We start from the raw sequence: 13955 nt of genomic DNA on the forward strand, positions 1-13955 counted from the left end.
TGTTGTTCTTGCTCCCGATTGCTTTAGCTATTCAGGTGTATTTACAATCAGTTCTGCATGAACTTGAGATGTTTTTCTACTTCTGTGAAAAATGCCATTGTAATTTGTTAGGGATTGCATCAAAAGATTCCATTAGGTAGAATGGACATGTTGATAATATTAATTCTGATACACAAATACAGATTATTTTTTCACTTAGCTGTGCTAGTCAATTTGTTTAATATTTTATCACCTTGATTCAATTTGTTTCTAGGGGTTGGAGTTGGTGCAGAGCAGGTAAAGCTGCCACCTGCAATGCTGGCATCCCATAAACATGCCCGTTCAAATCCTGGCTTATCCACTTCCAATCCAGTTGCCTGCTAATGGCCTTGGAAAAGCAGTGGAAAACGGTCCAAGTTCTTGGGCCCCTGGAACTCAGGTGAGGAACCAACCCCTGGCTTCTGATTTCGATATGGCCCAGTTCTGCTCATTGAGGCCATCTGGATAGTGAACCGTGACAGAAACTCCCTCTCTCTGTGACTTCCAAATAAAACATTCTTAAAAATTTTGTTTTTAAGAGTTTATTCCTTCTGATGCTATTTTGAGTGGAATTACTTTTTTCTAGATATAGAAATGCAACTGAATTTTGCACATTGATTTTCTAGCTTTCAGCTTCACTAAATTTATTAGTAATAAACCTCTAAAGAAGAGTTAATGCAAATTCTTTCAGAAATCTTCCCAAAAATTCAAGAATAATCAATGTATTCAAATTAGTTTTATAAGGACAGCTTCATCTTTCTACTGAAGCCAGAGAAAGATGCCAGAACAAAGTAACATTGTAGGCTAATAGCCTTGGTGAACAAAGAAGCAAAAAAAAAAAAAAAAAATTAACATAACCTAGCAAAGTGAATTCAACAGCATCTTAAACGTCTTATACACCATGATCAAATAGGTTTTATTATGGTTGCAAGGGTAATTTAACATGCGAATCAAGAAAAGTGCTACAGAATATTTGTTCCTTCCCAGTCATTGAAGCATTCCAAGATTTGGAGACATGTAAGTGTCCCTTTATGGATAAACAGAACAAGTCTCCCCCCCCCACCCCACACACACACCAGGATACTATTCAGCCTTGAAATGATCATCTCTACATTGTAAAACATGGATGAAGGTATACAACATTGTGCAAAATAAGTCAGACACCTAGAGTCGAGTCCTGTAAAATCTAACTTATATGTAGAACCTAAAAAAGTCAAGCTCATACACACAGAGTATAACAGTGGTTGCCAGAGTAATTACATTACACCTCAAGATTAAATTTAGTCATTTTTAAGGAAGTTTCTAAACATCTGTGATTATATGACAGATTTAACCCAACCAAATGGCTGAATAGTTTTACTTCTCTTCCCATTGACAATTACAGTAGACTTGCTGTGTATTTTCTCATTGCTGTTTTTCTAGCAGACTTACTAAGTAGCTTGGGAATATTTATATTTTCACCAATCATGCATGATAGAAATGATCTTCAACATTCAAGTACGGCTTACTGATGATTAAAATGTCAAATGGGGAAAAAAAAGTAGATGGTAACATTGGGAGATTTTTCTTCCAAGGCCAACCCATACAAAGGGAGTGTCTGGTACATACATGTAGAGTAGACGGACATAGATAATTAGATAATTACACATGTAAAACATGTCTAAAGACAGCAGTCAACGGAAAGGATGTCTACTGTCTAATGTCTAAATGGGGCTTTGTGTTTTCCAGACTCATGAGTCACGAGAGCAGTTAGCTCTGAATTGCAGTGTGTGAAGGATACAGGGATGGATTTTTCAGACAATTTCTTCTGGTTCTAGTGCTTTTCAAGGAGATGGCTGTTTCCTGGGGAGAAGAGGATGTAGTGTGAATCTGCATAGATGAAACTTTTGATCCCCTTAAAAAAAATCCACAGCGAGCTCTTTTGTTGAGTTTATACAGGAGACAGTATCACTTAGAAGAGCATACTTTTGTAAATCATCCCCAGTGTCAGCAGGAGATGGGTTTCAGGACCCTGCAAATCCAAGTCTGCTGTTGCTTAAGTTTTTTCTGTAAAATCTCAGCATTCACCTAATCCCACACATATCTTCTTGTATACTCCGATCATCTCTGAATTATATCTAGACCCTCATATAATGCAAATGCTGTGGAAGTAGCTGTTTTACAATGTTGTTTAGGCAATACTGACAGAAAAAGAGCCTTTACATGGTCAGCAGAGATAAAATTTGTGTCCTAATATTTTCAGTTGGTGATTAGTTGGATCCATGGAGGTAGATCATCGGATAGGGAGGGCTGACTGTACTTTAGAGAGTAAGTATCATTTATAATGATACGCATGGTAATTAAATACTTGCAATAAATGAGAGGAGTCATTTATCTTGAGACCTTTGGACCTGAAAAAGCCCTGCATGTGAGAATTGCAACCTCCAAGACTTGAAGCACAGGTGGGACAGTCTCTGGATTGTCACCAAGTGGTCATGTGCAAGCTACATAGCCTTTGGAGGCACTGCCATCCTCAATGCCTGTCACTGTCTCCCATGGCAGATACTCTGGAGATTGCCACTGACCACCTTTACTGCACAGGAATAGCTAAGAGCCTGGGGGTTTGGTGTCCATAGAAACTTAGTTCAAATCCTCATTAGTTGTGAGACCAGGGCTGGAGACCTTACTTTGTAGGTATGGATGGAAGGACTCAATATGTTACCTATTATGCAGCTCCATACTTAGATGCTCAGTAGTTGAATCCCTTGTCCTTCTCTGTCAGAAGGAAAATATTCTTGAAGTAACAGAAAAATAGCAAAAAAAGGCTGATCATTTGTATGCTAGGTATCTCATCTCACGAGATAGGTGTTAAAATTCCCATATTACAGATCAGAAAACTGATGCTGCAAAGAAGTTTGCTCCCACAGTAAAAAGGCACACAGAACGTCTATTATAGCTCCAAAGTTATTGCAGATATTAACTTCTGACCATCACCATTTAATGCCTTAACTGTCTATATATTGAAGATGTTTTATATACATTACACATTTATCTAAATATGACTGCATTAAGACAAAACCTCAATTTTCCTTTCCTGATCTTAAGTTGAGGCAACTAGCTTGGTGCCACATAAAAGCTGGCTCTTTAGAGTTCCAACAATTAAAACTAAGGAATCAATGAATGGTGAAGTTTGCCAAACAGTAAAATATTACAAAGGAAGTTACTATTCATTTTTAAGTAATATCTGGATCCTAATTCTGTCAGTAAGCTACATATATATATTCTCCCTAATTTGATGTGGATGAACTTCAAAACCAGATTAAGTCTTTTTAGTTCTCTACCTCAAAGATAATTAGCTTGAAATGTAGGAAATAATAAATCAGAAATACTGTTATTTCAAAGATATATCCTTATTCACCCCGATTTACTTTATTTCTTGATTATAAAAAAGTCATGTTCCCTGTGTATGCAAGTTTTACACATTTTGCTCAGAACTACCATTCTTAGATTTTAGTCCCTGATGATTTCCAACATTTTAGCTTCTCTTCTTTTTTTTTTCTTTCTTTGACAGGCAGAGTGGACAGTGAAAGGCAGAGAGAAAGGTTTCCTTTTGCCGTTGGTTCACCCTCCAATGGCTGCTGCGGCGGGTGCGCTGTGCTGATCCAAAGCCAGGAGCCAGGTGCTTATCCTGGTCTCCCATGCGGGTGCAGGGCCAAGCACTTGGGCCATCCTCCACTGCACTCCCGGGCCACAGCAGAGAGCTGGCCTGGAAGAGGGGCAACTGGGACAGAATCCACCGCCCTGACCGGGACTAGAACCCGGTGTGCCGGTCCGCAAGAGGAGGATTAGCCTAGTGAGCCGCGGTGCTGGCCTAGCTTCTCTTATTTCATATTCACTGGCCGCTTGCAATCTTATGGCTGTAAACAGCAAATAAGGAGAAAGGGTAAAAGTGAGACACATCAGGAGGGCAAAGACGGAGACAGGGTTTTTTCCTCTATAAACTGAGATAAGTAAGTCATCTGATTCTCCTTGGTGCATTCAGAGACTAGAAACTGCTTCAAGTCCTTTCTTTATGGCTTGGTTAAACCAGAGGTAGGTAGAGTCCTTCAGACGACTTATATGAAGGTGTTTGTGGAAATGCAGAATTAAGAGCTTATTTGTTAAAAAAAAATCCACAAATTCTTGCATGATTTGTTCATAATTTTCCACAAACTTTTTGAAGACCTCCTCCTATGTTTCTCTGATGGCATTTAGTGAGGCATTTATTTACTTAATTTATCTTAAAATCAGAAGATGACAGAAAAGGAGAGGACAGAGAGACAACTTTCATCCAGTGGTTTGTGTCCCCAAATGCTTGCAACAGCTCACACTGTATCAGCCTGTAGCCCAGAGCCAGGAACTCAATCTGGGTCTCCCACACAGGTGGCAGCAACTGGAGACATCATCTGCTGCTTCCCAGGGTTTCCAGGAAGCTGGAATCAGGAGCAGAGCTGAGAATAAAACCCAGACACTTCAGTGTAGCATGCGGGCATCCCAAATGCTATACAAAATGCCTACACCAGTTTTAAGCAAGGGCTTACTCAACATTGCTACACAGATGTCTGGGCCTAAAAGTCTAATAACCATTTTTTGAATGAAATCCCAAGTCTGCCTCAAAGGACTACATTTTTAAGTTTTTACACATTTGTAGCAAAAACCATTCCCTTGTTGAGGAGGCCTCAACAAAGGCCAAGTGGATTTCTACTTCTGCAGGTTTGGTTGATGTACCACATATCATGTCCTTAACTAACGCATTTATTCCAAGTTAACATGGATTTCAGCTATGTAAACAATTACTCCAAACACCATTCATGTATTTGGTGCTACAGATCAGTATCAATAACCAAACACAAGATGGAATAATTGTCTCGTTTTGTCACTCCTGTTGGGTCCTTCAGCCACAGGCAGACAAAGAGCTGGCACTGGGGTACTTTATCAGACAAGGCAGTCAAAAAGCCTGCATGTACTTTGGGAAATTATTTTTTCCAAACCGTGGACACCAATTGCATATCTTTAAATAAAATATTCAACTTGACCCAACTGTCAAAAAGAAATCTGTAATGAAAGGTTGCCTTTTGTGTTGCTTCCCATTTTTTACCTCATTATGCTAACAAAAAGTCTTAGTGTCTGAACATTTCATCAGTTCTAAGAACTGTAGCCGTAGGCAGTTCATGCAGTGGAAATTTGTGACTGGTTGGATTTCTTACTTGCATGTGTACCACACCCACAATTATATGACTTTTACTGCTTTTGTACACTTCATGTGCCTATCTTTTATATGGTATACCAGGAGAGGGTAGGGGGGTTTGGTCCTCTGTGTGAAGGAGTTGTTTTAATAGAGCTGGGGAGCTGACTTGAGAGCCATAAAAGCTAAAAAAATTAAAATAGGAAAATATTTAATTATTTTAAATCACTATCTCAGATATTCTCTTCTCATATCACCGGTATTATATCTTCTAAAATTCATCCTAAGGTTGAGTCAAGTGAATTATCTCCACATATATGTCAGATAACACAATTATTACCTAATCACCTATTGGAAGTCCTTGTGTGGAAAAAAATTGATTATGGTGAAGCTGATCTGTGCAAATCACGGTGTCAACTCCAAGAAAGCCCTTTTATTTTTCTCCTGGGTCAGGCATCTTGCCAAATACGGAGTGGTCACCAGGACGTATTCTACCTAAGTAGCTCTGAATCCAAGATGTATGATTTATTGAGAAAAAAATTTCTCTGTAGAATGGCAAACAATTATCCCAGGAGCCACACTACTTGCTGTGTGTGTAGATACGGGTCCCTTGCAGTGACACAGACATATGCAAACACAAGCACTGGCATTAGCTATCCCCAAATCATAAGACAATGGGTTCACCCAAACTCAGAGGCTTAGCCTACAGGCCTATGTAACCATGCCTCTCTGATATTTCCCAAGTGTTTAGGGTGTGGGCTCTCAGGACATGGAGGTTGTTCCTTCAAGTCTTTATTTTATTTTGAATTCAGGACACCTCCTCAGTTTCTTTGGGTACACCAATCTTCATATCCACACAGTTTACAAGAGTTGTAGCCAACTGCAACTGTTGCCCATCTCTAAAGTTCCTTTTCTGGTGAACACCACCAGCACCCACCTCCCTGTACTGCCTGTTTCCAAACCAACTGTTATCTTCAATCCTAAGGTACTATCTTTTTGTTGTTTTGTTTTCTTACCTTTTTTTTTACTTTAATTTAATGAATATAAATTTCCAAAGTACAGTTTATGGATTACAATGGCTTTTTTGACCCCATAATTTCCCTCCCACCTGCAACCCTCCCCTCTCCTGCTCCCTCTCCCTTTCTATGGTACTATCTTATATGCCCCTCATTACTGTTACTTTTATTTGAAAGTTCTAGAACCATTTTTGATCATCAGAACTAATTCGCTGGCCGTGAGTCTGTTCCAAGCTCCAGCTAAGGAGGCATCTGCTAGGACCCGGGGCGGGCCCACGGCATCTCCTGCCCAGTCTGCCCTCGCGTGGAGCCCCATTCTCTGGGAACTCACCTCCCTGGGACTCAGGGAGAGCCCCGTTAGGGTCGCTACTGACCCTAGTCTCAGACCTTCCCAAGGGACATGGGGTAGAGTGACATGACGCACTCAGCTCGTGGCCCCACTGATGAGCTTCCTCCGCCCTACAGAACCAATTCTCTCAAACTGACCCACACAAAGAAATTGAACGGAGTTATCAGGGGCAGGCATCAATTTCTCTGTCCCTCAAAGAGCAGGTTAACTCTGGTTGCTGGACCATAGATAACAGAGTAGATGCAAATTCTTTCAATGGGGGTGTTGTGAGCAGCTGAAATCCTTACCAGGCAGAGGCAAACAGGACTGATGTGTTGGTAACAAACCGAGTGTCATGAAAAAAAAATTTATCCTCCCAATATCATGTTGGAAAATCTTCAATTAGGAAGAAAATTTACCCTACTAAAAAATACTTCAATCATATGATTGGACTTATCATTAGGAGGACACATGTTTTGGATAGACACCCAAACACTCTATCTTCATATCTAGAAAATAACATTTTTTGTTTATATACTCTTTTTAGCTTCCCACTCCCACTGCCAAAAAGGCAGAAACTGTATCCCCGTTAATGATCAGACCACAATTCATAGCCAAGCCTTTACTGGATCCCAGAGTTAACCCAGGAAATAAAAAAGCCATGTTTCTCAAAGGGATCAACTCTAGATGACAAAGGGAAAACTTTCTGAGAAACAGTGAAAAATTCTGTCTTAAAATATTTGAAGATATCGCTGCATTCTAGAGCAACTGAAAAACTTAGAGGGTCAAAGAAATTAAGCTTTAAAGATACATAGGATTTAAATGCTATTTTACCTATCTGTATGTTTTAATTTCAGTTTCTTATATTTTCGTTTACATGGATATGTTTTTCTCACCTCCTACAAGAGTAAGCCCCTAACTCTGTGAACGTGGGCGATGTATGAGAAGAGTTGTGGAATTCTCTCAATCACTTGGGGACTTCGCTCACTCAGAACCTGATCTGAGCCTTTCTGTGGATTATAACCCTTTTAGAATAGTCAGGAATTGTAAATACAAGCAGTATCCCTTGTCTCATTTCAGGTTCTTCCTGACTTTAGATTTGCAAATATATAATGAGATCTCTTGGGGATGGGATCCAAATCTAAACAGAAAATTTACATAGCCTGAAGCTATTCTTGTACAATACTCTCAAATAATTTTGTGTATGAAATCAAGTTTTTTTGTGTGTGGAATTTTCCACTTGTGGTATCCTGGAGCATTTCAGAGTTCTGGATATTCAGATTAGGGATGCTCAATCTGCAGGAACCATTTTCTTTTTTTTGAAAACATTTACATAGATTAATTTACAGCAACTTAAACAAATGGGTAGGAACTCTACCTAGGATTCCGGTAAAGACCTTGACCCAGGAGTGGTCTGTTGGACAGCTGAGGGCTGGGCTATCTGTGAGCAGCTGGATCATGCAGGTAAGGGAATGGATCAGAATGGATCCCATTTTTGTTGGGAAGTACAGACAGTGCAGTCTGGGTATACTGGGTGCAGTTTGGGCCCTGATTCTACCACAATCTAGCCAAGAAAATATATGCCAATTCATCAGCCTCTCAGCATATCAGTTCCTAAGCCAACTGGTTTTCAATGTGGCTCTTCTGAAACTGATTTTAATATGAGCACTATTTATTCACAAGGGTTGTTGGTGTTAAATAATTTAACATCTCTGAAACTTGGTAGACGCAAAGTTGATGAGATTTTGTTTATTCAGTTTATTTAAAATATTTCCTATCACTGTTTGTTTATTCTCATATTAAAACATGTCCTATGGTATGCAACACCTGTGTAGCATTTTCCATAGTTAAAATTTTTGTGAAAATTGTCAGTGGAAAAAAAATTCAAAAACCTGAGTGCCACATCTTAGGCCTTCTGAGAGATTCTGGTTCAGGACTTGTTGGGTGGGCTCAGTAATGGGCATTTTACAGATGATGCCCGAGCTACCATCTGATAAAGGTGGCATGTAGTCTGAGTTTCCAAGCACAGTTCCTGATTCTTCTGCATGTATTCTGCACCTAGTGCAGAGCATGGCTTATCATAGGTGCTCAATAGACAGCTGAAAGGATGAAGCAACCACCAATTCAATCAAGAGGCAGGACTACTTGGACACCAGGGTTTTTCAGCTTCAGGAGTTGGGCCGAATAGCTCTGTTGGGGAGCTCTCCCAATCATGGCAGATTGTTGAGCAGCAATCCCAGACTTAAGTCCACTGCACTGTCTCCAGATGTGACAATGAAAAACCTTACCACACATTACCAATGTCCCCTTTGGGCCAAGCCTTGCCCAGTGTGGAACACTGACATAGGCTGACACAATGGCTTACAGGGAGATCCCTAACAGAGTGTGTAACACACAACATGCATTAGATAAGTATTTGTACCATTGTATGAATGATCACCACTACTTTAGAGTGCATTGGATATTGAATTTAAAAAATGACCTTCAGAGGAATTGGAGGCAGCACAGAGGGGAGCCTTCCCATTGAGAAGATTTTCTTACTGTTCCATCTGCCTCCACATAAAGCTAGGTAATTATTTGCTCCTTCAGAGTTACTATCTTGGTATGGTCCTAAGATATTAATTTGATTTTGAGCATCCCTAGTGGATGCTTGGCCCTTAATTTTAAAAATTGTTATAATTCATCAGTGTGAGTCCCATTAAGTCAGTGGAGAGTCAATGAATAAATCCATATCCACGAGTTGAAAAAGTAACCTTGGATGTGATCCACTTTTATATTCATGAGAATTATAACAATTGCACACATATGGACAGATTCTCTCCTCCCTACCCTTTAAAGGTTTAAACTCAGGCATACTTAGCAAAAGGAACTCAGCGTGTCCAGAAAGCACATAAAAGAAAAATGCTAGGGCCATGAACATCATCTTCATTTCATAGCTGAAACACATGGCCACTCTTACAGCTTCAAATAATTATGTTTCCCAGTGGTCAGGGGCAACTGAGACTATGACTCCAACTGCAAGCAACTATGTTGGTGTTCTGTTTCATCATGAAAAGAAATTAGGATTAGAATTCTCATAGAAGTATGTGTCTATACCTACCATCTCAGACTGAAATCTGCCTTTGATCTGGGGTTCAAAACAGTGAGTTGGGAACTTAAGTGAGACATACTTAACATAAGAAATGCTCACCTGTGAATCTAGCCTGCATTCTGCCAAAATTCTACCACAGTAGCCAAGACAGCACAACAGCTACAGAATCACAAAGCAACACTCAATTCTACTATCAGGGTTATGACGAGTCCTCAAAAGTCTCTTGGACAATTTGTATAATGGAAAAACTGTGCATAGTTTAATTGTTTTGCACTGAAATAAGTTCTTTAATTCTATTTTACTTTTTAATATCTACTAAAATTTTGAAATATATTTCAAAGGCAGAGAGAGAGAGAGAGAGAGAGAGAGAAAGAGAAACACCCAAGTAAATGAGTGCACTCATTTACTGTTTTATTCCCCAATTGTCTTTAACACCTGGGCTGGGCCAAAGCTGGAAGCTAGGAACTCAACCCAGATCTCCCACATGTCCCAGGTACTTGATTTTATTTTGAGCACCCCTAGCAGACGTCTGGCCATTCATTTAATAAAGTGCTGTGTTTTGTCAGTGGGATTCTCATGAAGTCAGCGTAGGAGTCAGTCAATCAGCAGAAAGCTGCAGTGAGGAGCCATAGCTGGGTATGGAACCCAGGTGCTCTGATGTGGGATGGAGGCATGTTAACTGCTAGTCTAGACACCTGCCCCTATCCATGAACATGTTGAAGTGCCTTTGTGCTGCCACCATGTCATGATTCCACTGTGCAACTGAGCCATCATCAAAACTGTTATCACCATGTGGCCATTGCCATCGCGACACTGACTCCACTACACTTACTCCTGTTCTTCCAGCATTCTGTCAAGTAACTGCTCTGAGAATGCTCTCTAATCCTGTACTTTACAACAATATTCGATAGTGCAGGTATTACAGCCTGTTTTCAAAACTGAGGCTTAGAGTGCTTACTGAATGCAGCTTTTGGTTGCAGGCAGTCCACTCCAGTGCAATTCCAGGTGACTCATTGCCATACACTGTCTCCCTTGTGGCTGTGTGACTTTGGGGGGGGGGTGACTTCATCTTCCTGGAGCTTGGTGGTCTTGGTTATAGCTATCTAATCCTCCCTCTACATATGCTAAGAAGCAGGTCCATCGGTTCACTGTGACATGATTCATCATTGTATTTTATATGAGCTCTGGGAAGCATGGCATCACAGTGTCATGAAATTCAATGTTATAATTGTCATTTGGATTCCCATGGAGATGGCTGCCTAGATATGTGGGAATTTGTCCTCTCCTGGCTAACAGGACAATATTGAAATCAGTATCCATCCACATGTTGGCTATACATTTATTAGAAACTTGCCTTTCTGTAAGGTTCATAAAATCATGATTAGATAAACCCCATAAGCTAGAATCCTTGAAAAGTATGTTAACTCAATACAAGAGCACTAAGGGAGGTTTAGGCATCAAAAAAACTGGGTGCCGCTTATATACAACCAGGCAGGGGCTGGTTAATTATGTGATGAATCCTCTTTACATCACACTTCACAGCCTTTAAAAACAGCATCCACTTCTATATTTGATACAGAATGATGCTTACTTTACGATCAACAAAATATTGTAGCACAATCTCATTCAAAATCCTCAAAACCTTTCAAACTCTTAGTACAAGGAGATTTTTCAGAAAGAGAAAAAATACAAATCCTAAGTACATTTTGGCTGGGGAATTAGAATGATCTTCATTTTTTCTTCTGTACAAATTTTAAAATAATGAGCAAAAAAATAAGTTATTTCAAATGAGGTGAAATTCTCCATGTAAGAGGCTACAAGTATATTCTAATCATATAACCCTTCCTTGATTTTCCACCTCATCTGAATTTGCAAATTGTGAGTGGGTTTCACTTACATGCCACATTAGAATATCAGCCCCTTTAAAAATCCAAGTCTCCCATCTGATCCACATGTTACTTGTTAGTTTGGATTCTGAACAATGGCTAGCTGCTTGTTAAAGTCAAATTCCCCCAGACGGAGATGAGCTAATGCTGGCAGGTGCAAAAGAGTGCCCCCTGAGTTCTGACAGCAGCTTCTGTGGTATTTGCCAGAATAGATGCCAACCTTCAAAAACAACCTTTGAGGGAAACAATGCTTATTTGGATATCATGAATACATAGTGAACACGGATACAGTCAGTACTCTTTTTAGCGGAAGCTTTATGTAATTTTCAAATTAAGTCTTTCCAAACTCCAGTCTTACCTCTCAGACCCAATTTGGTTTGCTGATACATTTTCCTCCATTGGTTTTCTCTTTGAGCACAGTGCATTCTGGGCTCATCCTTTCCTAGAGGCCTGAAGGCATTTTAATAGGATGAGTCAACAAATGAGCTTAATTGATCCTGTTGGGCCCTCATTTATGCAAGAATACTGAGGAGCTGCTGGCTCAGACCGCCTAGAATTTTTAATTCTGGAAAAATGTATATCCATCTGACTTTATTTGCTGGAGGAATATTCACCAATGTATTATGCAACATATATTGATCACTAAATCACAAGCATCCCATTCCAAAGAAATGTTTCCCCAACTCTGCCAGTATTCAGGTTGGAACAACACTTGATGATTTACAACAGCTCCTCTCCACAGAGGTTCAGTGATTCTCCCTGGAGGTGTGAGTGAGAAGGCTAAGACCGATTTACCCAAGGATGAAGAACTTGCCCGAGGACAGTGTCAAGCTTAGACCAAACAGTAGAGCAAGACATTTCCCTTCAGTGCGTCCAAGTTTTGCCTGCCTGCGTTTGACTGCGTCACCATTCTCTTAGCCTGCCAAGACTCAACGAGTTAGCACCCTTCCTCCATCATTCGAGACTGCAGCCTGCCCACTCCCCTTTCAACACACAGCCTCACAGCCAACCACTTCTATCATGTTCCTGTTCTTGGGCCCACCTTCTGGTGCTCAGCTACGGACCTGGCGTTATGTTCACATCTCTGCACTGTCCCAGAGACCTCCTGATGCCTCCTCCCTTACTCCAATAGCCAGCAAACTCCCGCTCATCAGTCGGAGCCAGCGTCCTTGCAATTCCCTTCTCTGAGACAAGAAATAACCAGCGAACTTGCACCAACTCCCATCGCCACCGCGACTCACCTTCCGGTGACTGCGCTCTGGTTCTCTGCTTCCTTCTTGTCGCTGTGGGTGATCTGGCCACGTTGTTTTCCGAAAGCTCCAGCTTCCCTTGTGCACGAGATCCGCTCGTCCTGCTCCGGCTCCTGTAATCCATCCTCCCTCCCCCTGGTTATCAAGTCTCCTCTTTTAATGAGATTGTTCCCAGCTGGGTAGAATAACACGGCCGTCTCAGCCACCTTTAAACCATCTTCCCCGATTCCTTTGCTCCCTCCAACTGCAGCTTCATTTCCCCGCTCTCCTCTAGCTAAACCTCCTCTGAATTGTCCATGCTGACAGACCACACTTTTCCCCAGAACTTCTCACCCCAGCTTTTCTAGACATTCACCCAGACCACCACCACGGAGAGGACTCTCAGCAGTGTCCTGGGGAATTCATCATCACCATTTCCGGTCACCTCCTAACTAACCTTCCCATCCTTGCCTTGCATAACGTGCTGCAAATCCAGCAACCAGACAAAAATCAAAGCAGGTCACGCCTCCGCCCTGTATACTCTGATGGACTCTTGGGACATGAGGTCCTTATAATTTCATATATGAGCCTACATGGTATGGCCTTATGTTACATCTGCTCTCATTCCATCTTACTCTTCCCTTTGCTTGCTCTGCCTCTCAGCCGTCTCAGCCTCATGCTTCTGTTGGTCAATCAGGCATGCACCCACCTGAGAGCCTTTGCACTGGCTAGTATCCCTTTGACATGCTTTTCCTCCAGTCTGTTGCACAACAAATTTGCCCTCTTCCTCAAATCCTCCAGGTGTGCCCCCCTCATTTAGGTCAACCCTGCTCACTTCCTGGACAGATGTACTTTCTTCCCAATTAGCTTTGAATTTTTCTCCTTAGCCCATTTTAGTATACTATATGATATTGTTATACATTATGTTTATTGCCTGCTTCCTTACCTAGAATGAAAGCTGCTTGAAGGAAGTCATTTTTATATTCCAGCTTTTAAAAGAGTGTACTTTAAGAGAATATTGTTTTAGCAGTAATTATGCTGCTTCCAGTCTCAAACCTGCTTTTAATTGTATGACCTTGCCTGTATAACTTATTCTATTTGGACTGTTTGAATTGTATTGTGGTCTCAAATTGTAAATGTTGAATCCTTAAACCCCAACATGAATATATTTGGAGATATGGCCT

At 40.8% G+C, this 13955-nt stretch overlaps 1 long non-coding RNA gene and 1 other non-coding gene across 6 annotated transcripts; both read right to left on the reverse strand.

Annotated features, from left to right (window-relative positions):
* Positions 1 to 925: 925 nt before the first annotated feature.
* LOC149124311 (uncharacterized) lies at positions 926 to 13495 on the reverse strand. 5 transcript variants are annotated; one of them, XR_016214675.1, is made up of 4 exons: positions 12784 to 13390; positions 4366 to 4487; positions 2720 to 2772; positions 926 to 1860 (listed from the first exon to the last, which is right to left on the reverse strand). It is a non-coding gene; the product is annotated as an uncharacterized LOC149124311 (long non-coding RNA). The 5 variants fall into 5 exon arrangements; XR_016214674.1 differs by lacking the exon at positions 2720 to 2772 and having other exon boundaries at positions 12784 to 13382; XR_016214676.1 differs by lacking the exons at positions 926 to 1860; positions 2720 to 2772 and adding an exon at positions 3518 to 3914 and having other exon boundaries at positions 12784 to 13384.
* LOC149124312 (Nuclear RNase P) lies at positions 6414 to 6696 on the reverse strand. Its single transcript, XR_016215185.1, has one exon.
* Positions 13496 to 13955: the final 460 nt, after the last annotated feature.

This window comes from Oryctolagus cuniculus, chromosome 10 (assembly GCF_051225735.1).
Source record: "Oryctolagus cuniculus isolate XC-2025 breed Fujian yellow rabbit chromosome 10, ASM5122573v1, whole genome shotgun sequence".
NCBI lineage: Eukaryota > Metazoa > Chordata > Mammalia > Lagomorpha > Leporidae > Oryctolagus > Oryctolagus cuniculus.